The following is a 24,646-nucleotide window of genomic DNA, read 5'->3' as shown; positions in this document are numbered from 1 at the left end:
AAACCTCCAACCAAATCACTGAGCATGGGTGATGGAGCTTTCCCTCTGCAGAGTATTTACATTGGTTACTCCAAGCAAATTTGAGGAACTTCTTCCTTCTCCTCCCTCATTTTGTAAACTATTTTTCTTCTGGGCTGGGTGGGTACTCTGTCCTGTGGGTCAGGAGGTTGTGAGTTCAAGTCCCACTCCAGACACCTGAGTGCAAAATTCCGGGCTGGCACTCCAGTGCAGTACTGAGGGTGTGCTGCATTGTTGGAGATACTGTCCTTCGAATGAGTCATTAAATTGAGGCCCTGTCAGCCCTCTCAGGTGGATGTAGAAGATCCCAAGAAACTATTTTGAAGAAGTGCAGAGGAGTTCTCCCTGGTGTCCCAGCCAATAGCTTTCCCTCAACCAACATCAGTAAAGAACAGGTGATCTGCCTATTTATCATATTGCTGTTTGTGTGAGCTTGCTGTGTGCAAATTGGCAGTCACGTTTCTTACAGGACAACAGTAACTACACTTCAAAGTTGGTTGTAAAATGGTGCTATATAAATGTACATTTTTTTTTTACAAAATAGAAGAAAGTTATTTTTGTTCCACCCAAGCCTTCTCAACCACTTCCTAATGCCAAATCATGTCAGGTTAGCCTCTGTTAGCAGTTTATCCAGCTGCCAGAGAGCAGTCTATGCAATTTGCTTTCTGGATTTTTGTCCATTGTTCTGGGAATGGGGCCACCTGGCATTCACCTTAGCACAGTATGGGCACATGAAGACACCAAACTTAAAAGCTGCATGTCTTGAAGACACTTCACAAACCATTTAAAGAAGCAGGTGCAGTGATGTTGCTGGGGAAGGCAATACTTCTTGTTAATTGCTTAAAAGTTAAGTTTTAACTTTTATGTTAAAAATTGTCACTAAATTCTAATCTAAAAGCACAAAGACACAAAGAAAAAGTTCACATCACTTTAGATGAAGTATCCAGTGAAGTGCAAAGCACACAAAGGCAAAATAACAGACAAAACAGAATATAAGGGCTAGCAAGTTAATTAATAAATCCTACACCAAAATTCTCCTAACAGATTACTGACACTGTCCCTTTAAATGATTCTGAACTAAAATGCTCCAAATGGCCAGCCTAGGGACATGAAGCTACATGGTGCCATGACTCGATTTTAACTAAACTCAAAGCTGTTGGAAATAAATTATTTAGTGACAGAAACTTGCAGTAGGGAGAGAAACTATAATGTTGACACTCCTGAGTTATGAGGTGTTTTTCACTAGTGCGATTCCACCAGTCTCTTTGCTTTGTTAAATAGTTTGTTACGTTCAGGTGAGAGGGGTCTAGGGGTTCCCTCTCAGCCTTTGCCTGGTTTAACCGTAACAGGGTTTAATTTTTTTTTTAAACACCATGTTTTAGCTGCCCCTTAGTGAATCCTTGTTCACCGCTTTCCAATTATAAGGCAAAGAAATCAATTCAGACAGGTTTTCTTAGATGTTAAACAAGAAAGGTAGAAGTTTATTAATCTTAAACTCTAATCCGGTTACCGACTATGAATATGTGATGCGACCAGGCTAGCATGCATATGCGATAAACACACACACAGATAGAGACAGAAAAGTAGAAAAGAATAAAGGAGAAAAGTTTGAAGCAATAGACAGGTTTCTATTTTAATATCCTTTGAGTTTGCTGTGAAGTCTTTGGTTGCTGGTCAGACTTGCAATTCGTTGGGGCCCGTGCATGCTTCAACTTGTTGCGAGGTCAGAGTCTTTTCTCTCTTGAGGTTTATTTGTCTTCCATGGGTCCGGTGGCTTGGGGGAAAGCGAGAGAGAGAGAGGCTTCCTTGCTTCAGCTTCAATTTCAAACACTTCTGCCTCTTTCACTGTGACACAATTCAAAAAAAACCCAGGTTGCCCAGCAGGTCAGTCATGTGACCAGCTGGTTTGACGACTTCTGTTTGTGGATTCTGCTATCTTAGCAGTCATCCTGGAATGTGAGCTTCCCCACCTTCAATGTCTGATGATCACTGTCCATTTTGGGTTAAGTGGACCAGGAAATAGTCCTTTGTCTCTCCAAGCACTGTCTGTTAGTATGCAAATGTTTTTCCAGCCACTGCTGATCTGTTTAACAGGTCCTTTCTTCACTCCAGCAAAAGTTTAAAATCAATGTTCGTATGACAAAATTAATATGCCTCATTCTTGGCATATGGGGGTGGGGTCTGCATGACAAGTTTAACATCAAGTCTGGTTTCCTGAGAATCCAAGAAGGAAATTTGAAGCTGAATAATCCTAATCAATGGGTGAGATGCAACTTATACCATGTGTGAATAATATCAAAACTCATGAGTGAGTTCAGTACAAAGTGAATCAATGAAGCAAACAAAGACCTAAAGAGTTAAAAAAGCAATATCATAGGTCCAACATTGTAAGGCAACTTGTTACATGTCGCAACTATATAATACAATGACAATTTTATTTATTAAATGAAAATATCATTGTGTTGTTTGAATTGGATATAAAATAACATGTGGATGAAGGTCTCTTTCATCTGATTGTTGTAAGGGTCTTATGTGAAATGGGTTTAGGTAGTCTCAAAACAGTTCCCACTGACCATGGGCACAGACACAATCCAGAGGCTAAAATGGCCAATAAAATCTCACTAATTAATTGTCTCACTCAGAGAAACCATAAGGATGCAATATCACTCTTTGATTATTAAAGGACCTTTTTCCACTTGTTTCAGATAATTTATATTGTTTTTGTAATTTACCTTCAGTTTTTGTTAGACAACATAACTAATGGGAGTTGTAAACTCATCAGATTGTTTTTAAACTCTCTCTGAGCTTTTTTTGCTACTAGCAAAAAGTTCAAAGGAGAGATTATATTAAAGGAAAACAAGAGAGCTCCTGACAGTGGTTACAAACATGTCAATGTTGGGTATAGACAAATTCCATCAGACTCGCCCATACTATTGGTCAGTGAAGCAGGTCTGCCTGAATCTTTCTTGAATCCTTCAAATAGAAATTCCTTCAATAAATACAATGGACAAATAGCAAGTTAATCACCTATAGCACTTGAAGGGATGGTCACTTTACAGTGACATATTTGCTCTTAAACTTAGTGTTTATAGAATTGTAAGAATGTACAAAATCGTTGTAACTTTAGTTGCATTTTCAAGTCTGGAGTAGATAAGGTACAGCAGTCTTCAAAATGTTAAAACCATATGAGTTTTTCAATTTCCAGCACTGCGTTTAAGGTTGATTCTTTTCTTTTAAGGTCCCTGCCAGCAGTCAGAGAAGACAAGAGGAATCCAATTAGTTTAGTTTAGTTTAGTTTAGAGATACAGCACTGAAACAGGCCCTTCAGCCCACCGAGTCTGTGCCGACCATTAACCACCCATTTATACTAATCCTACACTAATCCCATATTCCTACCACATCCCCACCTGTCCCTATATTTCCCTACCACCTACCTACACTAGGGGCAATTTTTATTATGAGAACAACTTAGCATTAATTTAGTTATTAATGTTAAGTAGAATTGTTGCAATTCTTTATTAAAATGTGGTAATCATCTAAAATCTGAAAGCAGATTCAATGGTATCTTTGAAAAGGGAATTAGATATAGACTTTAAAAAGAAAAATTTGCAGAGCTACAGAGAAGGAGCAAGGGAGTAAGATTAATTGGATAACTTTTATAAAGAGCCGCCACAGACACGATGGGCTAAAGGACGTTCCTCTGTGCTGTAGGATTCTATGATTCTAAGAATAGTTAGTGTGGGTTGAAAACTGTTGCTATTTTAAAGTGTAAGCCTTTACTTGCATCTGTCAATTTCAATCTTGAAAATTTCAATTGGCCCATAATCCACAGCCTTTTTGGGGAGTGATCTTACCTGTTATAGAATCATAGAATCATCAAAAGTTTACGGCACAGAAAGAGGCCACTTGGCCCATTGTGTCTGTGCCAGCTGAAAAACATTCCATCCATTCTAATCCCACCTTCCAGCATTTGGTCCGTAGCCCTACAGATTACGGCACTTGAGGTGCATATCCAGGCTTCTTTTGAATGAGTTGAGGGTTTCTGCCTCAACTACCCTTTGAAGCAGTGAGTTCCAGACCCCCAGCACCAACTGGGTGAAAAAAAAATTCTGCATCTCCCCTGTAATCTTTCTACCAATCACTTTCAATCTATGCCCCCGAGTCACTGATCTCTCTGCTAAGGTAAATAGGTCCTTCACTTCCACTCTATCCAGGCCCCTCAAAATGTTGTACAATTCAATCAGATCTCCCCTCATCCTTCTATGTTCCAAGGAGAACAACCCCAGCCAATCAAATCTTTCCGCATAGCTGCATTTTTCCAGTCCTGGCAACACCCTCGTAAATCTCCCCTGTGCCCTCTCTAGTGCAATTACATCATTTCCGTAATGAGGTGACCAGAACTGCACATGGACCTCAAGTTGTGGCCTAAACCTCCCTGCTCTTATATTCTATACCTCGGCTAATAAAAGAAATAATATGCCTTCTTAACCACCTTATCAACCTACATTCAGGGATCTGTGGACATTTATTCCAAGGTCCCTCACTTCCTCTACACCGCTCAGTATTTTCCCATTAATTGTGTATTCCTTTGACTTGTTTGATCTGCCCAAATGCATCACCTCACACTTCTCCATGTTGAATTCCATTTTCCACTTTTCTGTCCATCTGACCAGACCAACAGTATCTTCCTGCAGCCTACAGCTATCCTCCTCGCTATCTACCACATGGCCAATCTTTGTGTTGTCTGCAAACTTCTTGATCATGCCCCCGATATTTACGTCCAAATTGTTAATATATACCACAAAAAGCAGGGGACCCAGTACTGAGCCCTGCAGAACACCGCTGGAAACAGCCCTCCAGTCACTAAAACACCCGTCAACAATTACACTTTGTTTCCTGCCACTGAGCCAATTTTGTATCCACCTTGCTGCATTTTCCTGGATCACAAGAGATTTTATTTCTTTAACCAGTCTGCCATATGGGACCTTGTTAAAAGCCTTGCTAAAATCCATGTAGATCACATCAACTACACTACCCTCATCTATCTTCCTTGTTATTTCAATTAAATTGGTCAGACAAGATCTTCCCTTAACAAATCCATGCTGACTAATCTGTGCCTTTCTAACTGACAGTTTATCCTGTCTCTCAGAATAGATTCCAATAATTTGCCTACTACTGCAGTTAGACTGGCTGGCCTGTAACTATTCGCTCTATCCCTCACTCCCTTTTTAAACAGAGTTACATCGTTAGCAATCCTCCAATCCTCTGGCACCACACCTGTATCTAGTGAGGACTAGAAAATGATGGTCAGACCTTCCGCTATTTCATCTCTTGCTTCTTCGAACAGCCTGGGGTACACTTCATCTGGCCCTGGTGATTTATCAACTGTCAAGGATGCTAATCCCACTAATATGTCCTGTTAAAGTGTGTATTTACACTGTAGGTTAGTGTCTACCAACATTCATAGATTTAACTTTAATAGCCTAGAGTTTCCACTGGATTGCGCTGTTTCTTTTCAGTGCAATTCGTCCGAAATCAGCCAAACCTGTGCAAAGATTGAGGAATTTCAAGCGCAAATTACATCCAATGTGAATTGCGTTTCCACAATGTTTTGCACTAGAAGTTAGCCCCACTCACAAAAGTGCACCCCCCTAATTGAATTAATCACCATTGTGAGTTTGCACTAATTGCACTTGTTTGAGGCCCTTTGAGTAGACTCTTAAAATTACGTTGATTTTTAGGTGCAAGGAGATTAATAGGTATGTTTTAAAAGCTTTAATTTTATTTTTAATTTACTGAGAAACTGACTACTATACACCAGCATAGGTAGCAATTGGTTCTGTTTTTATAACCATTGTCAATCATTTAAAATCAGGTTACGCACAGGTGGTGTACAAGACACTCCGATTAGAAATGCTTATTTCTTGTGATAAGCCCATCTTCAGCTATATTAATCAAACTGTTTCAATTTGCCACTCTTAAATATATCAAGGAATTTACTTTAAGCAAGTTTTTGAAGAAAAACGTACCTTCTAAAATGCTGCCCAAATGCACTGCTTCACAGCAGATTTTGCGTTTGTCAATTTGCAAATGAGTTTGAGCAAAAACTTGAGAAGAGAAGCACTTCTCAAACTGCCCAGAATGCTGATAGTGTCCAAAGCACAAACTCCAGGCTCATAATTTTATTTGAACTGACCTTTAATATCTGCTATTCTGATAATGCAAAAAGCAGTTTAAGTTATCTTTGTACAGCAGCCACAGATTTCAGACAGCAGATAGTTTAAAAAGTGGAAGTGCAGAGTTAGGGCCCAACTTGCCTCTGGAGAGAAGTGTGTATCGTTATAGCACTTCAGTTTGACACTGCGTGGAGCATAAATCACCCTGGTTCAAAGCTATTGGACACTGGGGCACTTTTTAACTGATGTTGATTCACATTGCAACAATGACTATACTTCAAAAGTACTTCATTGGCTGTAAAGTGCTTAGGGATGTACTGAGGTCATGAAAGATGCTATATAAATGCAAGTCTTTCTTTAAATGTTTAGAGAATGGAGATTCTCCCATCTGCACTCTAAAAGCATTTACATTTTAACCGTGTTTAAATTGTAGCCATTAAGGGAGCAGGTAATGATGCATGCTCAGCGATCTCACCTGGGCAGGACAGTGGGAGTTACAAACAGCAGTAGCTGGGAAGTATAATTACAGTATTGCTTGTCTGGAACCTGTACTCAACTTCTGGTTTGAGGCCTCGAGCTTCAATAAACTTTTTTGCATTATTGAATTGTAAGAACTTATAATGGCATTGTTAAGCTCTGTTCAAATAAAAGTACTAAATTTAATTATATTTTGAATGCGTTCCTGAATATTGGAAATTTTGTACATAATATTAGAAGGGGGTATAATCTCAACTTTTTAGATGTTGGCCTAAAATTAATTCTAATTTAAGAGGTCACAAGCCCATCTGGTTCAAATATCAGGTTTCCTCAGTCTCTCTATAGAGTAGGTGAATTAAACTGCAATATGATATAGTCAAAATGTCAACTACATGCCCCTGGCAGGGGGGAAGGTGTAGTTTAAGTACTAGTGAGTGGAATCTATTCAGTTTAATGTGATCCATACTGAATTTGATCAAATCATGACAGGAATTCCTGAAGTATTGCCAACAGTGGACAGTGAATACCATTCCCAATAGTACTATTATGTGCTCAACCAATATTTTACTACTGTGTGTATGTGTTACTACTGAGAAAGGCTCAATACCAGGAGATCTTTGTAAATTAATCCAGCAGGGAAAACAAATTCTGATTAACTAAACATCCCTTTGACTTTGTTCTGTATTTCTTAGCAAGACCACAGTTGAAGTGCTGTAAGCAGTTTTGGGCTCCATGCTACAAGAGGAATGTTGAAGCAGTAAGAGATGGTGCAACGTGAATCAGGATGCGGTCTGATATGAGGAAATACAAGTTAAAGCCTGGCTACCCGACCCGAACCTGACTAGACACGATTACATGTGTCGGGTTCGGGTCCGGTCAGGTCTATATTCCCAGTCCAGCATTCGGTCTCGGCTCGGGTCGGGCTGGGCAGTGCTGCTTCCGGAAAGTCACGGGATCAGGCTTACCCATGATTCTCCACAACTCCAGCTGCAGGAAAAGCCTGCTGCCAGAATGGATGAAGGAGATTCGTGCCGGGTCGGGTTTGGGTTGGGTCGGGCTCAAAAAAAATGAAAGGACTTGGGCTCGGGTCGGGTTTGGGTTAGCTATGGTCGGGTCGGGACGGGGTCGGGTTTCAATTTTATAACCCAGCCAGGCTTTAATACAAGTACAAAGAAAGACTTCAAAAATTGGGGCTGTTTACATTAGAACAGAGGGAATTATAGGGTGATTTATTAAAGGTATTTAAGATTATGGGACAAGTTGATAGAAAAACTGGGCAGAATCTTCTCACCTTAGTCTCTGTCGGAATGGCAGGACCATTTTCGGGTCTGGAGTCCGACTCTCTGAATTGTGTGCTCGGTCGTAGAGGCCTGCTACCTGACCCGAACCCGACCCAACGACATGAGTCGGGTTCGGGTTGGGTCGGGCCCATCTTCAGGGTACGACTTTCGGGCTGGGGTTAGGTAGGGCCGAGTCCAGGTCGAGTCGGGTCGGGTCGGGCCGGACACATATGGTAAGTGCTCTGCCGATAAGTATTGAAGTTAAAATCTTACCTGAGCTGGGAGTTCGGGAGGAAACTGAGTCTGCGCAGTGAGCGAGTGATGTCACTATAGCGCCATCGCGCGTGCACTGCAGCTTCGTTGAGCTTCTGAGTCGGAAGGTGAGTAAAGGGATGGTCGGATTGGGCTCGGGGCAAAATCAGAGGGACTAGGGCTGGGTCGGGCTCGGGTCCGCTGTGGCTCGGTCGGGTTTGGGTCGGGTTCTTTTTTCCTGACCTGAGCAGGCCTCTACCCGGTCGATGCTCTTACCAAGAGAAAACAAATTAAGATCCTGCCTCTGGGCTCTGCAACCAATCAGGGAGGGAGGGCGGGATGACGCATCCATTCTGTCAAAGGAAAGATTTCTAATTAAAGTAAAAACAAGAAATGCTGGAAATATTCAGCAGGCCTGGCAGCATCTGTGGAGAGCGAAGCAGAGTTAACGTTTCAGGTCAGTGACCTTTCATCAGAACAGTTCTGAAGAAGGGTCACTGTCCTGAAACGTTAACTCTGCTTCTCTCTCCACAAATACTGCCAGACCTGCTGAGTGTTTCCAGCATTTCTTGTTTTTAGTTCAGATTTCCAGCATCTGCAGTATTTTGCTTTCTAATTAAAGGGATCACGACATGTGTCAGAAAAGTTCTGCAGCACTTAGAATTATGAGGCTGCAGCATCCACAGGAATGGAAAGGATACTTGGGAAAGCTGCCCCCACCCCTATTGCCCTCTCACACCCATGCCTCACTGTCACCCTCAACAAATGGTGTCCTTCCCTCTTATCCACAAAAGCCATTACAAAACACTCAGACCTCTCTGCTTTCACTCCTGCTGAAGAAGAGAGGGCACAACTCGATGAGAGGCAGAGAGCTAGGGTGGAGGGGTGGTGGCCCTCCAGTGACAGGCACCTTGTTGGGCACTGGCAATGCATGTGCAGCTACTCCACCAAGAAGGAGGTCTTGTTCCAGGAGGCTGCAGATGTCAGCAGCGACCTGCTGTGAGAGCCTGAGCCTCCTGAGGCACTGGTGCTCAGACATGTCGAGAGAGATGATCCTCTCCATTTAGACTCTGTGTTGGGGGTCTCACCTCTTCCAGTTAGCTCTTGGTGTCCATCCAATCTACCCTGTGCAGTGGCATCTTGCTGAGGAGGAGGCAGTTGGTGGTGCTTCTGGTGTTTCTCTTGCTCCTGCTGCTGCTGGAACTGTTGGCGGTGATGTAGCCTCTGTTCAACAGAGATGGAATGGGGAACTGCATAAGCTGCTTCCATGCTGTGGTGAAGGCTGGCAGCAGGGAATTGCAGCTAAAAGTGAGTGAAGTTCCAGACAGGTGAACTGCCTTCCAACAGTTTAGCAATCACCTGTCAAGCAATGAAAGCACACTTGCTGTGCATTTGTGAGTTGCTGGCAGGTCAGGAAACAGGTTCCCTGGCTGGAAAATCCAGGATTCAAGGGTAAAACAGCTAATAATGGGCTTCTTCACAAACTCAAACAATTCTTAATTGCTTACCCAACAGATCCAAGGTGGTTCCTTGTTCTCCTTCAATGCCACCCCGGGGAAAGCCGGAAAAGGGCAGGTTCACATCAGGATCTGACATCAATTTCCAGGACTTTCCCACCTCACAAGCTCCCAAACTCACCTCTACCCAGCTGTGAAAAGTCTGCCCACTGTTTCCAGTGGTTGAGAGGGCTAGAATAAGGGTATATAGATATAAGATTGATGGTAAGAGATTTAGGATGAAAAGCAGGAGAACCTTTTTACACAGTGGGTTGTGAGTCTGCGCAGAGAGTTACTGATTGAAGCAAAAACCATGCCAAAATTTAAGAATAGGTTAGTTTGAAGAAAAGGGAGGTAAGGAAATGTCGGGCAAGGTGGTCTCATAAGCTTAGGACTTCAGCTCTTGTGAAGGATAAACACCAACATGGACTGTTGGTTTCAAAGGTCTGCTTCTGTATTGTAATTACTATCTGAGTCTATTTTTTTTTAAATATTTATGTTTTTAAAAAGAATGCTGACTGCATCATTGAAAAATTCTCCAGATGCCAATGCTGGGCCCATTGGTATGAGGAAACCAGTGCATGGCTGAAATGTCAGGAATGTTGAAGCTCCTGGGTTTAATGTCAGTTTTTCTGCTACTGTTCATTCAATTTCCTCACACCCTCTAAATAATAAGCTCCTCCCAACCAATTATCACAATGAGGTCATCAGCACTCACCATACTAACAAAAACTTTAAAGAAAACAATAGTAATAAGCGGGGAAGAATGTTAGTTGATGTTAATAACAGTTCTTTTTAACTCTTTAATTTGTTTTCAAAAGAATATACTGATGATGAGACACCCTTCTAAGATTAAATAGAAGTGAAACTTAGAACTACCATTCACAGTTAACAGTCAATGTTGTCCTGTCAAATCCTGAACTACGTTCAGTCCAGTAACAGGTTGGACACAATAAAGAGTTTGAGTACTCCGAGTAGCTTGTTAAGTACAGAGTTATGGACACAGAGGAATATACCATCTTCAAATCACTCCAATGTATCCACTATTTTCATAATATAAATGTGGAATTGCTGAAAGCTGTTTTCCTTCATTTTTAGTTTTGTTTCTTGCATTTGGCAGCATGTCATGGTAACATTAATGGCTTTGATGTTTCATGCAATTGACATGCAAAGACTTCCACACTCGAAGACAAACTATTTTAATGTAATTTGTTACAAGTTCACAGATCAGATTTCGTGTGGTATTGTTCATAGCATATCAGGAAGATGCTGATCCAAGGTGGGAGAGGGTGTGAAGATGGGAGAGGGTGTGGAGGTGGGGGAAGGTTTGGAGGTGGGAGAGGTTGTGGAGGTAGGAGAAGGTGTGGAGGTGGGGGAAGGTGTGGAGGTGGGAGAGGGTGTGGAGGTAGGAGAAGGTGTGGAGGTGGGGGAAAGTGTGGAGGTGGGGGAAGGTGTGGAGGTGGGGGAAGGTGTGGAGGTGGGAGAGGGTGTGGAGGTGGGGGAAGGTGTGGAGGTGGGTGGAGGTGGGAGAGGGTGTGGAGGTGGGGGAAGGTGTGGAGGTGGGGGAAGGTGTGGAGGTGGGGGAAGGTGTGGAGGTGGGAGAGGGTGTGGAGGTGGGAGAGGGTGTGGAGGTGGGGGAAGGTGTGGAGGTGGGAGAGGGTGTGGAGGTGGGAGAGGGTGTGGAGATAGAAGAGGAGTGGAGGTGGGAGAGGATGTGGAGGTGGGAGGTGTGGAGGTGGGAGAGGGTGTGGAGGTGGGGGAAGGTGTGGAGGTGGGAGAGGGTGTGGAGGTGGGGGAAGGTGTGGAGGTGGGAGAGGGTGTGGAGGTGGGGGAAGGTGTGGAGGTCGGAGAAGGTGTGGAGGTCGGAGAAGGTGTGGAGGTGGGAGAAGGTGTGGAGGTGGGAGAGGGTGTGGAGGTGGGGGAAGGTGTGGAGGTGGGAGAAGGTGTGAAGGTGGGAGAGGGTGTGGAGGTGGGGGAAGGTGTGGAGGTGGGAGAGGGTGTGGAGGTGGGAGAGGGTGTGGAGGTGGGGGAAGGTGTGGAGGTGGGAGAAGGTGTGGAGGTAGGAGGGGGTGTGAAGGTGGGAGAGGGTGTGGAGGTGGGGGAAGGTGTGGAGGTGGGAGAAGGTGTGGAGGTGGGAGAAGGTGTGGAGGTGGGAGAGGGTGTGGAGGTGGGGGAAGGTGTGGAGGTGGGAGAAGGTGTGGAGGTGGGAGAGGGTGTGGAGGTGGGAGAGGGTGTGGAGGTGGGGGAAGGTTTGGAGGTGGGAGAAGGTGTGGAGGTAGGAGAGGGTGTGGAGGTGGGGGAAGGTGTGGAGGTGGGAGAGGGTGTGGAGGTGGGAGAGGGTGCGGAGGTGGGGGAAGGTGCGGAGGTGGGAGAAGGTGTGGAGGTGGGAGAGGGTGTGGAGGTGGGGGAAGGTGTGGAGGTGGGAGAGGGTGTGGAGGTGGGAGAGGGTGTGGAGGTGGGGGAAGGTGTGGATGTGGGTGAAGGTGTGGAGGTGGGAGAGGGTGTGGAGGTGGGGGAAGGTGTGGAGGTGGGAGAGGGTGTGGAGGTAGGAGAGGGTGTGGAGGTGGGAGAAGGCGTGGAGGTGGGAGAGGGTGTGGAGGTGGGGGAAGGTGTGGAGGTGGGAGAAGGTGTGCAGGTGGGAGAGGGTGTGGATGTGGGGGAAGGTGTGGAGGTGGGAGCGGGTGTGGAGGTAGGAGAGGGTGTGGAGGTGGGAGAAGGCGTGGAGGTGGGAGAGGGTGTGGAGGTGGGGGAAGGTGTGGAGGTGGGAGAAGGTGTGCAGGTGGGAGAGGGTGTGGAGGTGGGGGAAGGTGTGGAGGTGGGAGCGGGTGTGGAGGTGGGAGAGGGTGTGGAGGTAGGAGAGGGTGTGGAGGTAGGAGAGGGTGTGGAGTTGGGAGAAGGTGTGGAGGTGGGAGAGGGTGTGGAAGTGGGAGAAGGTGTGGAGGTGGGAGAGGGTGTGGGAGAAGATGTGGAGGTGGGAGAGGGTGTGGAGGTAGGAGAGGGTGTGGAGGTAGGAGAGGGTGTGGAGGTGGGAGAAGGTGTGGAGGTGGGAGAGGGTGTGGAGGTGGGAGAGGGTGTGGAGGTAGGAGAGGGTGTGGAGGTGGGGGAAGGTGTGGAGGTGGGAGAGGGTTTGGAGGTGGGAGAGGGTGTGGAGGTGGGAGAGGGTGTGGAGTTGGGAGAAGGTGTGGAGGTGGGGGAAGGTGTGGAGGTGGGAGAGGGTGTGGAGGTGGGAGAGGGTGTGGAGGTGGGAGAGGGTGTGGAGGTGGGAGAGGGTGTGGAGGTAGGAGAAGGTGTGGAGGTGGGAGAGGGTGTGGAGTTGGGAGAAGGTGTGGAGGTGGGAGAGGGTGTGGAAGTGGGAGAAGGTGTGGAGGTGGGAGAGGGTGTGGGAGAAGGTGTGGAGGTGGGAGAGGGTGTGGAGGTAGGAGAGGGTGTGGAGGTAGGAGAAGGCATGGAGGTGGGAGAGGGTGTGGAGGTGGGAGAGGGTGTGGAGGTGGGAGAAGGCGTGGAGGTGGGAGAGGGTGTGGAGGTGGGGGAAGGTGTGGAGGTAGGAGAGGGTGTGGAGGTGGGGGAAGGTGTGGAGGTGGGGGAAGGTGTGGAGGTAGGAGAGGGTGTGGAGGTGGGGCAAGGTGTGGAGGTAGGAGAGGGTGTGGAGGTGGGAGCGGGTGTGGAGGTAGGAGAGGGTGTGGAGGTGGGAGAAGGCGTGGAGGTGGGAGAGGGTGTGGAGGTGGGGGAAGGTGTGGAGGTGGGAGAAGGTGTGCAGGTGGGAGAGGGTGTGGAGGTGGGGGAAGGTGTGGAGGTGGGAGCGGGTGTGGAGGTGGGAGAGGGTGTGGAGGTAGGAGAGGGTGTGGAGGTAGGAGAGGGTGTGGAGTTGGGAGAAGGTGTGGAGGTGGGAGAGGGTGTGGAAGTGGGAGAAGGTGTGGAGGTGGGAGAGGGTGTGGGAGAAGATGTGGAGGTGGGAGAGGGTGTGGAGGTAGGAGAGGGTGTGGAGGTAGGAGAGGGTGTGGAGGTGGGAGAAGGTGTGGAGGTGGGAGAGGGTGTGGAGGTGGGAGAGGGTGTGGAGGTAGGAGAGGGTGTGGAGGTGGGGGAAGGTGTGGAGGTGGGAGAGGGTTTGGAGGTGGGAGAGGGTGTGGAGGTGGGAGAGGGTGTGGAGTTGGGAGAAGGTGTGGAGGTGGGGGAAGGTGTGGAGGTGGGGGAAGGTGTGGAGGTGGGAGAGGGTGTGGAGGTGGGAGAGGGTGTGGAGGTGGGAGAGGGTGTGGAGGTGGGAGAGGGTGTGGAGGTAGGAGAAGGTGTGGAGGTGGGAGAGGGTGTGGAGTTGGGAGAAGGTGTGGAGGTGGGAGAGGGTGTGGAAGTGGGAGAAGGTGTGGAGGTGGGAGAGGGTGTGGAGGTGGGAGAGGGTGTGGAGGTAGGAGAGGGTGTGGAGGTAGGAGAAGGCATGGAGGTGGGAGAGGGTGTGGAGATAGAAGAGGAGTGGAGGTGGGAGAGGATGTGGAGGTGGGAGGTGTGGAGGTGGGAGAGGGTGTGGAGGTGGGGGAAGGTGTGGAGGTGGGAGAGGGTGTGGAGGTGGGGGAAGGTGTGGAGGTGGGAGAGGGTGTGGAGGTGGGGGAAGGTGTGGAGGTCGGAGAAGGTGTGGAGGTCGGAGAAGGTGTGGAGGTGGGAGAAGGTGTGGAGGTGGGAGAGGGTGTGGAGGTGGGGGAAGGTGTGGAGGTGGGAGAAGGTGTGAAGGTGGGAGAGGGTGTGGAGGTGGGGGAAGGTGTGGAGGTGGGAGAGGGTGTGGAGGTGGGAGAGGGTGTGGAGGTGGGGGAAGGTGTGGAGGTGGGAGAAGGTGTGGAGGTAGGAGGGGGTGTGAAGGTGGGAGAGGGTGTGGAGGTGGGGGAAGGTGTGGAGGTGGGAGAAGGTGTGGAGGTGGGAGAAGGTGTGGAGGTGGGAGAGGGTGTGGAGGTGGGGGAAGGTGTGGAGGTGGGAGAAGGTGTGGAGGTGGGAGAGGGTGTGGAGGTGGGAGAGGGTGTGGAGGTGGGGGAAGGTTTGGAGGTGGGAGAAGGTGTGGAGGTAGGAGAGGGTGTGGAGGTGGGGGAAGGTGTGGAGGTGGGAGAGGGTGTGGAGGTGGGAGAGGGTGCGGAGGTGGGGGAAGGTGCGGAGGTGGGAGAAGGTGTGGAGGTGGGAGAGGGTGTGGAGGTGGGGGAAGGTGTGGAGGTGGGAGAGGGTGTGGAGGTGGGAGAGGGTGTGGAGGTGGGGGAAGGTGTGGATGTGGGTGAAGGTGTGGAGGTGGGAGAGGGTGTGGAGGTGGGGGAAGGTGTGGAGGTGGGAGAGGGTGTGGAGGTAGGAGAGGGTGTGGAGGTGGGAGAAGGCGTGGAGGTGGGAGAGGGTGTGGAGGTGGGGGAAGGTGTGGAGGTGGGAGAAGGTGTGCAGGTGGGAGAGGGTGTGGATGTGGGGGAAGGTGTGGAGGTGGGAGCGGGTGTGGAGGTAGGAGAGGGTGTGGAGGTGGGAGAAGGCGTGGAGGTGGGAGAGGGTGTGGAGGTGGGGGAAGGTGTGGAGGTGGGAGAAGGTGTGCAGGTGGGAGAGGGTGTGGAGGTGGGGGAAGGTGTGGAGGTGGGAGCGGGTGTGGAGGTGGGAGAGGGTGTGGAGGTAGGAGAGGGTGTGGAGGTAGGAGAGGGTGTGGAGTTGGGAGAAGGTGTGGAGGTGGGAGAGGGTGTGGAAGTGGGAGAAGGTGTGGAGGTGGGAGAGGGTGTGGGAGAAGATGTGGAGGTGGGAGAGGGTGTGGAGGTAGGAGAGGGTGTGGAGGTAGGAGAGGGTGTGGAGGTGGGAGAAGGTGTGGAGGTGGGAGAGGGTGTGGAGGTGGGAGAGGGTGTGGAGGTAGGAGAGGGTGTGGAGGTGGGGGAAGGTGTGGAGGTGGGAGAGGGTTTGGAGGTGGGAGAGGGTGTGGAGGTGGGAGAGGGTGTGGAGTTGGGAGAAGGTGTGGAGGTGGGGGAAGGTGTGGAGGTGGGAGAGGGTGTGGAGGTGGGAGAGGGTGTGGAGGTGGGAGAGGGTGTGGAGGTGGGAGAGGGTGTGGAGGTAGGAGAAGGTGTGGAGGTGGGAGAGGGTGTGGAGTTGGGAGAAGGTGTGGAGGTGGGAGAGGGTGTGGAAGTGGGAGAAGGTGTGGAGGTGGGAGAGGGTGTGGGAGAAGGTGTGGAGGTGGGAGAGGGTGTGGAGGTAGGAGAGGGTGTGGAGGTAGGAGAAGGCATGGAGGTGGGAGAGGGTGTGGAGGTGGGAGAGGGTGTGGAGGTGGGAGAAGGCGTGGAGGTGGGAGAGGGTGTGGAGGTGGGGGAAGGTGTGGAGGTAGGAGAGGGTGTGGAGGTGGGGGAAGGTGTGGAGGTGGGGGAAGGTGTGGAGGTAGGAGAGGGTGTGGAGGTGGGGCAAGGTGTGGAGGTAGGAGAGGGTGTGGAGGTGGGAGCGGGTGTGGAGGTAGGAGAGGGTGTGGAGGTGGGAGAAGGCGTGGAGGTGGGAGAGGGTGTGGAGGTGGGGGAAGGTGTGGAGGTGGGAGAAGGTGTGCAGGTGGGAGAGGGTGTGGAGGTGGGGGAAGGTGTGGAGGTGGGAGCGGGTGTGGAGGTGGGAGAGGGTGTGGAGGTAGGAGAGGGTGTGGAGGTAGGAGAGGGTGTGGAGTTGGGAGAAGGTGTGGAGGTGGGAGAGGGTGTGGAAGTGGGAGAAGGTGTGGAGGTGGGAGAGGGTGTGGGAGAAGATGTGGAGGTGGGAGAGGGTGTGGAGGTAGGAGAGGGTGTGGAGGTAGGAGAGGGTGTGGAGGTGGGAGAAGGTGTGGAGGTGGGAGAGGGTGTGGAGGTGGGAGAGGGTGTGGAGGTAGGAGAGGGTGTGGAGGTGGGGGAAGGTGTGGAGGTGGGAGAGGGTTTGGAGGTGGGAGAGGGTGTGGAGGTGGGAGAGGGTGTGGAGTTGGGAGAAGGTGTGGAGGTGGGGGAAGGTGTGGAGGTGGGGGAAGGTGTGGAGGTGGGAGAGGGTGTGGAGGTGGGAGAGGGTGTGGAGGTGGGAGAGGGTGTGGAGGTGGGAGAGGGTGTGGAGGTAGGAGAAGGTGTGGAGGTGGGAGAGGGTGTGGAGTTGGGAGAAGGTGTGGAGGTGGGAGAGGGTGTGGAAGTGGGAGAAGGTGTGGAGGTGGGAGAGGGTGTGGAGGTGGGAGAGGGTGTGGAGGTAGGAGAGGGTGTGGAGGTAGGAGAAGGCATGGAGGTGGGAGAGGGTGTGGAGGTGGGAGAGGGTGTGGAGGTGGGAGAAGGCGTGGAGGTGGGAGAGGGTGTGGAGGTGGGGGAAGGTGTGGAGGTAGGAGAGGGTGTGGAGGTGGGGGAAGGTGTGGAGGTGGGGGAAGGTGTGGAGGTAGGAGAGGGTGTGGAGGTGGGGCAAGGTGTGGAGGTAGGAGAGGGTGTGGAGGTGGGGGAAGGTGTGGAGGTAGGAGAGGGAGTGGAGGTGGGGGAAGGTGTGGAGGTGGGGGAGGGTGTGGAGGTGGGAGAGGGTGTGGAGGTGGGGGAAGGTGTGGAGGTGGGAGAAGGTGTGGAGGTGGGAGAGGGTGTGGAGGTGGGGGAAGTTGTGGAGGTAGAAGAGGGTGTGGTGGTGGGGGAAGGAGTGGAGGTGGGAGAGGGTGTGGAGGTGGGAGAAGGTGTGGAGGTGGGAGAGGGTGTGGTGGGGGAAGGTGCGGAGGTGGGAGAGGGTGTGGAGGTGGGGGAAGGTGTGGAGGTGGGAGAGGGTGTGGAGGTGGGGGAAGGTGTGGATGTGGGTGAAGGTGTGGAGGTGGGAGAGGGTGTGGAGGTGGGGGAAGGTGTGGAGGTGGGAGAGGGTGTGGAGGTAGGAGAAGGTGTGGAGGTGGGAGAGGGTGTGGAGGTAGGAGAGGGTGTGGAGGTAGGAGAGGGTGTGGAGTTGGGAGAAGGTGTGGAGGTGGGAGAGGGTGTGGAAGTGGGAGAAGGTGTGGAGGTGGGAGAGGGTGTGGGAGAAGGTGTGGAGGTGGGAGAGGGTGTGGAGGTAGGAGAGGGTGTGGAGGTGGGAGAAGGTGTGGAAGTGGGAGAAGGTGTGGAGGTGGGAGAGGGTGTGGAGGTGGGAGAGGGTGTGGAGGTAGGAGAGGGTGTGGAGGTGGGGGAAGGTGTGGAGGTGGGAGAGGGTGTGGAGGTGGGAGAGGGTGTGGAGGTGGGAGAGGGTGTGGAGTTGGGAGAAGGTGTGGAGGTGGGGGAAGGTGTGGAGGTGGGAGAGGGTGTGGAGGTGGGAGAGGGTGTGGAGGTAGGAGAGGGTGTGGAGGTGGGAGAGGGTGTGGAGTTGGGAGAAGGTGTGGAGGTGGGAGAGGGTGTGGAAGTGGGAGAAAGTGTGGAGGTGGGAGAGGGTGTGGAGGTAGGAGAGGGTGTGGAGGTGGGAGAAGGTGTGGAGGTGGGAGAGGGTGTGGAGGTGGGGGAAGGTGTGGAGGTGGGAGAGCGTGTGGAGGTCGGTGGGTGTGGAGGTGGGAGAGGGTGTGGAGGTGGGAGAAGGTGTGGAGGTGGGAGAGGGTGTGGAGGTGGGGGAAGGTGTGGAGGTGGGAGAGGGTGTGGAGGTGGGAGTGGGTGTGGAGGTGGGAGAGGGTGTGGAGGTGGGGGAAGGTGTGGAGGTGGGAGAGGGTGTGGAGGTAGGAGTGGGTGTGGAGGTGGGAGAGGGTGTGGAGGTGGGAGAAGGTGTGGAGGTGGGAGAGGGTGTGGAGGTGGGAGAGGGTGTGGAGGTGGGGGAAGGTGTGGAGGTGGGAGAGGGTGTGGAGGTGGGAGTGGGTGTGGAGGTGGGAGAGGGTGTGGAGGTGGGGGAAGGTGTGGAGGTGGGAGAGGGTGTGGAGGTGGGAGAGGGTGTGGAGGTGGGGGAAGGTGTGGAGGTGGGAGAGGGTGTGGAGGTGGGAGAGGGTGTGGAGGTGGGGGAAGGTGTGGAGGTGGGAGAGGGTGTGGAGGTGGGAGTGGGTGTGGAGGTGGGAGAGGGTGTGGAGGTGGGAGAGGGTGTGGAGGTGGGGGAAGGTGTGGAGGTGGGAGAGGGTGTGGAAGTGGGAGAAGGTGTGGAGGTGGGGGAAGGTGTGGAGGTGGGAGAGGGTGTGGAAGTGGGAGAAGGTGTGGAGGTGGGGGAAGGTGTGGAAGTGGGAGAAGGTGTGGAGGTGGGGGAAGGTGTGGAGGTGGGAGAGGGTGTGGAGGTGGGAGAGGGTGTGGAGTTGGGAGAAGGTGTGGAGGTGGGAGAGGGTGTGGAAGTGGGAGAAGGTGTGGAGGTGGGGGAAGGTGTGGAGGTGGGAGAGGGTGTGGAGGTAGGAGAGGGTGTGGAGGTGGGAGAGGGTGTGGAGTTGGGAGAAGGTGTGGAGGTGGGAGAGGGTGTGGAGGTGGGAGAGGTTGTGGAAGTGGGAGAAGGTGTGGAGGTGGGAGAGGGTGTGGAGGTAGGAGAGGGTGTGGAGGTGGGAGAAGGCGTGGAGGTGGGAGAGGGTGTGGAGGTGGGAGAGGGTGTGGAGTTGGGAGAGGGTGTGGAGGTAGGAGAGGGTGTGGAGGTGGGAGAGGGTGTGGAGTTGGGAGAAGGTGTGGAGGTGGGAGAGGGTGTGGAGGTGGGAGAGGGTGTGGAAGTGGGAGAGGGTGTGGAGGTAGGAGAGGGTGTGGAGGTGGGAGAAGGCGTGGAGGTGGGAGAGGGTGTGGAGGTGGGAGAGGGTATGGAGGTGGGGGAAGGTGTGGAGGTAGGAGTGGGTGTGGAGGTGGGGGAAGGTGTGGAGGTGGGGGAAGGTGTGGAGGTAGGAGAGGGTGTGGAGGTGGGGGAAGGTGTGGAGGTAGGAGAGGGTGTGGAGGTGGGGGAAGGTGTGGAGGTGGGGGAGGGTGTGGAAGTGGGAGAAGGTGTGGAGGTAGGAGAGGGAGTGGAGGTTGGGGAAGGTGTGGAGGTGGGGGAGGGTGTGGAGGTGGGAGAGGGTGTGGAGGTAGGAGAGGGTGTGGAGGTGGGAGAAGGTGTGGAGGTAGGAGAGGGTGTGGAGGTGGGGGAAGGTGTGGAGGTGGGGGAGGGTGTGGAAGTGGGAGAAGGTGTGGAGGTAGGAGAGGGAGTGGAGGTTGGGGAAGGTGTGGAGGTGGGGGAGGGTGTGGAGGTGGGAGAGGGTGTGGAGGTGGGGGAAGGTGTGGATGTGGGTGAAGGTGTGGAGGTGGGAGAGGGTGTGGAGGTGGGGGAAGGTGTGGAGGTGGGAGAGGGTGTGGAGGTAGGAGAGGGTGTGGAGGTGGGAGAAGGCGTGGAGGTGGGAGAGGGTGTGGAGGTGGGAGAGGGTGTGGAGGTGGGGGAAGGTGTGGAGGTGGGGGAAGGTGTGGATGTGGGTGAAGGTGTGGAGGTGGGAGAGGGTGTGCAGGTGGGAGAGGGTGTGGATGTGGGGGAAGGTGTGGAGGTGGGAGAGGGTGTGGAGGTGGGAGAGGGTGTGGAGGTGGGGGAAGGTGTGGAGGTGGGGGAAGGTGTGGATGTGGGTGAAGGTGTGGAGGTAGGAGAGGGTGTGGAGGTGGGGGAAGGTGTGGAGGTGGGAGAAGGTGTGCAGGTGGGAGAGGGTGTGGATGTGGGGGAAGGTGTGGAGGTGGGAGAGGGTGTGGAGGTGGGAGAGGGTGTGGAGGTGGGGGAAGGTGTGGAGGTGGGAGCGGGTGTGGAGGTGGGAGAGGGTGTGGAGGTAGGAGAGGGTGTGGAGGTAGGAGAGGGTGTGGAGTTGGGAGAAGGTGTGGAGGTGGGAGAGGGTGTGGAAGTGGGAGAAGGTGTGGAGGTGGGAGAGGGTGTGGGAGAAGATGTGGAGGTGGGAGAGGGTGTGGAGGTAGGAGAGGGTGTGGAGGTGGGAGAAGGTGTGGAGGTGGGAGAGGGTGTGGAGGTGGGAGAGGGTGTGGAGGTAGGAGAGGGTGTGGAGGTGGGGGAAGGTGTGGAGGTGGGAGAGGGTTTGGAGGTGGGAGAGGGTGTGGAGGTGGGAGAGGGTGTGGAGTTGGGAGAAGGTGTGGAGGTGGGGGAAGGTGTGGAGGTGGGGGAAGGTGTGGATGTGGGAGAGGGTGTGGAGGTGGGAGAGGGTGTGGAGGTGGGAGAGGGTGTGGAGGTAGGAGAAGGTGTGGAGGTGGGAGAGGGTGTGGAGTTGGGAGAAGGTGTGGAGGTGGGAGAGGGTGTGGAAGTGGGAGAAGGTGTGGAGGTGGGAGAGGGTGTGGGAGAAGGTGTGGAGGTGGGAGAGGGTGTGGAGGTAGGAGAGGGTGTGGAGGTAGGAGAAGGCATGGAGGTGGGAGAGGGTGTGGAGGTGGGAGAGGGTGTGGAGGTGGGAGAAGGCGTGGAGGTGGGAGAGGGTGTGGAGGTGGGGGAAGGTGTGGAGGTAGGAGAGGGTGTGGAGGTGGGGGAAGGTGTGGAGGTGGGGGAAGGTGTGGAGGTAGGAGAGGGTGTGGAGGTGGGGCAAGGTGTGGAGGTAGGAGAGGGTGTGGAGGTGGGGGAAGGTGTGGAGGTAGGAGAGGGAGTGGAGGTGGGGGAAGGTGTGGAGGTGGGGGACGGTGTGGAGGTGGGAGAGGGTGTGGAGGTGGGGGAAGGTGTGGAGGTGGGAGAAGGTGTGGAGGTGGGAGAGGGTGTGGAGGTGGGGTAAGTTGTGGAGGTAGAAGAGGGTGTGGTGGTGGGGGAAGGAGTGGAGGTGGGAGAGGGTGTGGAGGTGGGAGAGGGTGTGGAGGTGGGAGAAGGTGTGGAGGTGGGAGAGGGTGTGGAGGTGGAAGAGGGTGTGGTGGGGGAAGGTGCGGAGGTGGGAGAAGGTGTGGAGGTGGGAGAGGGTGTGGAGGTGGGGGAAGGTGTGGAGGTGGGAGAGGGTGTGGAGGTGGGGGAAGGTGTGGATGTGGGTGAAGGTGTGGAGGTGGGAGAGGGTGTGGAGGTGGGGGAAGGTGTGGAGGTGGGAGAGGGTGTGGAGGTAGGAGAAGGTGTGGAGGTGGGAGAGGGTGTGGAGGTAGGAGAGGGTGTGGAGGTAGGAGAGGGTGTGGAGTTGGGAGAAGGTGTGGAGGTGGGAGAGGGTGTGGAAGTGGGAGAAGGTGTGGAGGTGGGAGAGGGTGTGGGAGAAGGTGTGGAGGTGGGAGAGGGTGTGGAGGTAGGAGAGGGTGTGGAGGTGGGAGAAGGTGTGGAAGTGGGAGAAGGTGTGGAGGTGGGAGAGGGTGTGGAGGTGGGAGAGGTTGTGGAGGTAGGAGAGGGTGTGGAGGTGGGGGAAGGTGTGGAGGTGGGAGAGGGTGTGGAGGTGGGAGAGGGTGTGGAGGTGGGAGAGGGTGTGGAGTTGGGAGAAGGTGTGGAGGTGGGGGAAGGTGTGGAGGTGGGAGAGGGTGTGGAGGTGGGAGAGGGTGTGGAGGTAGGAGAGGGTGTGGAGGTGGGAGAGGGTGTGGAGTTGGGAGAAGGTGTGGAGGTGGGAGAGGGTGTGGAAGTGGGAGAAGGTGTGGAGGTGGGAGAGGGTGTGGAGGTAGGAGAGGTTGTGGAGGTGGGCGAAGGTGTGGAGGTGGGAGAGGGTGTGGAGGTGGGGGAAGGTGTGGAGGTGGGAGAGCGTGTGGAGGTCGGTGGGTGTGGAGGTGGGAGAGGGTGTGGAGGTGGGAGAAGGTGTGGAGGTGGGAGAGGGTGTGGAGGTGGGGGAAGGTGTGGAGGTGGGAGAGGGTGTGGAGGTGGGAGTGGGTGTGGAGGTGGGAGAGGGTGTGGAGGTGGGGGAAGGTGTGGAGGTGGGAGAGGGTGTGGAGGTAGGAGTGGGTGTGGAGGTGGGAGAGGGTGTGGAGGTGGGAGAAGGTGTGGAGGTGGGAGAGGGTGTGGAGGTGGGAGAGGGTGTGGAGGTGGGGTAAGGTGTGGAGGTGGGAGAGGGTGTGGAGGTGGGAGTGGGTGTGGAGGTGGGAGAGGGTGTGGAGGTGGGGGAAGGTGTGGAGGTGGGAGAGGGTGTGGAGGTGGGAGAGGGTGTGGAGGTGGGGGAAGGTGTGGAGGTGGGAGAGGGTGTGGAGGTGGGAGAGGGTGTGGAGGTGGGCGAAGGTGTGGAGGTGGGAGAGGGTGTGGAGGTGGGAGTGGGTGTGGAGGTGGGAGAGGGTGTGGAGGTGGGAGAGGGTGTGGAGGTGGGGGAAGGTGTGGAGGTGGGAGAGGGTGTGGAAGTGGGAGAAGGTGTGGAGGTGGAGGAAGGTGTGGAGGTGGGAGAGGGTGTGGAAGTGGGAGAAGGTGTGGAGGTGGGGGAAGGTGTGGAAGTGGGAGAAGGTGTGGAGGTGGGGGAAGGTGTGGAGGTGGGAGAGGGTGTGGAGGTGGGAGAGGGTGTGGAGTTGGGAGAAGGTGTGGAGGTGGGAGAGGGTGTGGAAGTGGGAGAAGGTGTGGAGGTGGGGGAAGGTGTGGAGGTGGGAGAGGGTGTGGAGGTAGGAGAGGGTGTGGAGGTGGGAGAGGGTGTGGAGTTGGGAGAAGGTGTGGAGGTGGGAGAGGGTGTGGAGGTGGGAGAGGGTGTGGAAGTGGGAGAAGGTGTGGAGGTGGGAGAGGGTGTGGAGGTAGGAGAGGGTGTGGAGGTGGGAGAAGGCGTGGAGGTGGGAGAGGGTGTGGAGGTGGGAGAGGGTGTGGAGGTGGGAGAGGGTGTGGAGGTAGGAGAGGGTGTGGAGGTGGGAGAGGGTGTGGAGTTGGGAGAAGGTGTGGAGGTGGGAGAGGGTGTGGAGGTGGGAGAGGGTGTGGAAGTGGGAGAGGGTGTGGAGGTAGGAGAGGGTGTGGAGGTGGGAGAAGGCGTGGAGGTGGGAGAGGGTGTGGAGGTGGGAGAGGGTGTGGAGGTGGGGGAAGGTGTGGAGGTAGGAGTGGGTGTGGAGGTGGGGGAAGGTGTGGAGGTGGGGGAAGGTGTGGAGGTGGGGGAAGGTGTGGAGGTAGGAGAGGGTGTGGAGGTGGGGGAAGGTGTGGAGGTAGGAGAGGGTGTGGAGGTGGGGGAAGGTGTGGAGGTGGGGGAGGGTGTGGAAGTGGGAGAAGGTGTGGAGGTAGGAGAGGGAGTGGAGGTTGGGGAAGGTGTGGAGGTGGGGGAGGGTGTGGAGGTGGGAGAGGGTGTGGAGGTAGGAGAGGGTGTGGAGGTGGGAGAAGGTGTGGAGGTAGGAGAGGGTGTGGAGGTGGGGGAAGGTGTGGAGGTGGGGGAGGGTGTGGAAGTGGGAGAAGGTGTGGAGGTAGGAGAGGGAGTGGAGGTGGGAGTGGGTGTGGAGGTGGGAGAGGGTGTGGAGGTGGGAGAGGGTGTGGAGGTGGGGGAAGGTGTGGAGGTGGGAGAGGGTGTGGAAGTGGGAGAAGGTGTGGAGGTGGGGGAAGGTGTGGAGGTGGGAGAGGGTGTGGAAGTGGGAGAAGGTGTGGAGGTGGGGGAAGGTGTGGAAGTGGGAGAAGGTGTGGAGGTGGGGGAAGGTGTGGAGGTGGGAGAGGGTGTGGAGGTGGGAGAGGGTGTGGAGTTGGGAGAAGGTGTGGAGGTGGGAGAGGGTGTGGAAGTGGGAGAAGGTGTGGAGGTGGGGGAAGGTGTGGAGGTGGGAGAGGGTGTGGAGGTAGGAGAGGGTGTGGAGGTGGGAGAGGGTGTGGAGTTGGGAGAAGGTGTGGAGGTGGGAGAGGGTGTGGAGGTGGGAGAGGGTGTGGAAGTGGGAGAAGGTGTGGAGGTGGGAGAGGGTGTGGAGGTAGGAGAGGGTGTGGAGGTGGGAGAAGGCGTGGAGGTGGGAGAGGGTGTGGAGGTGGGAGAGGGTGTGGAGGTGGGAGAGGGTGTGGAGGTAGGAGAGGGTGTGGAGGTGGGAGAGGGTGTGGAGTTGGGAGAAGGTGTGGAGGTGGGAGAGGGTGTGGAGGTGGGAGAGGGTGTGGAAGTGGGAGAGGGTGTGGAGGTAGGAGAGGGTGTGGAGGTGGGAGAAGGCGTGGAGGTGGGAGAGGGTGTGGAGGTGGGAGAGGGTGTGGAGGTGGGGGAAGGTGTGGAGGTAGGAGTGGGTGTGGAGGTGGGGGAAGGTGTGGAGGTGGGGGAAGGTGTGGAGGTGGGGGAAGGTGTGGAGGT

This window comes from Heterodontus francisci, chromosome 26 (assembly GCF_036365525.1).
Source record: "Heterodontus francisci isolate sHetFra1 chromosome 26, sHetFra1.hap1, whole genome shotgun sequence".
NCBI lineage: Eukaryota > Metazoa > Chordata > Chondrichthyes > Heterodontiformes > Heterodontidae > Heterodontus > Heterodontus francisci.
Note: the sequence above shows the minus strand (reverse complement) of the source record.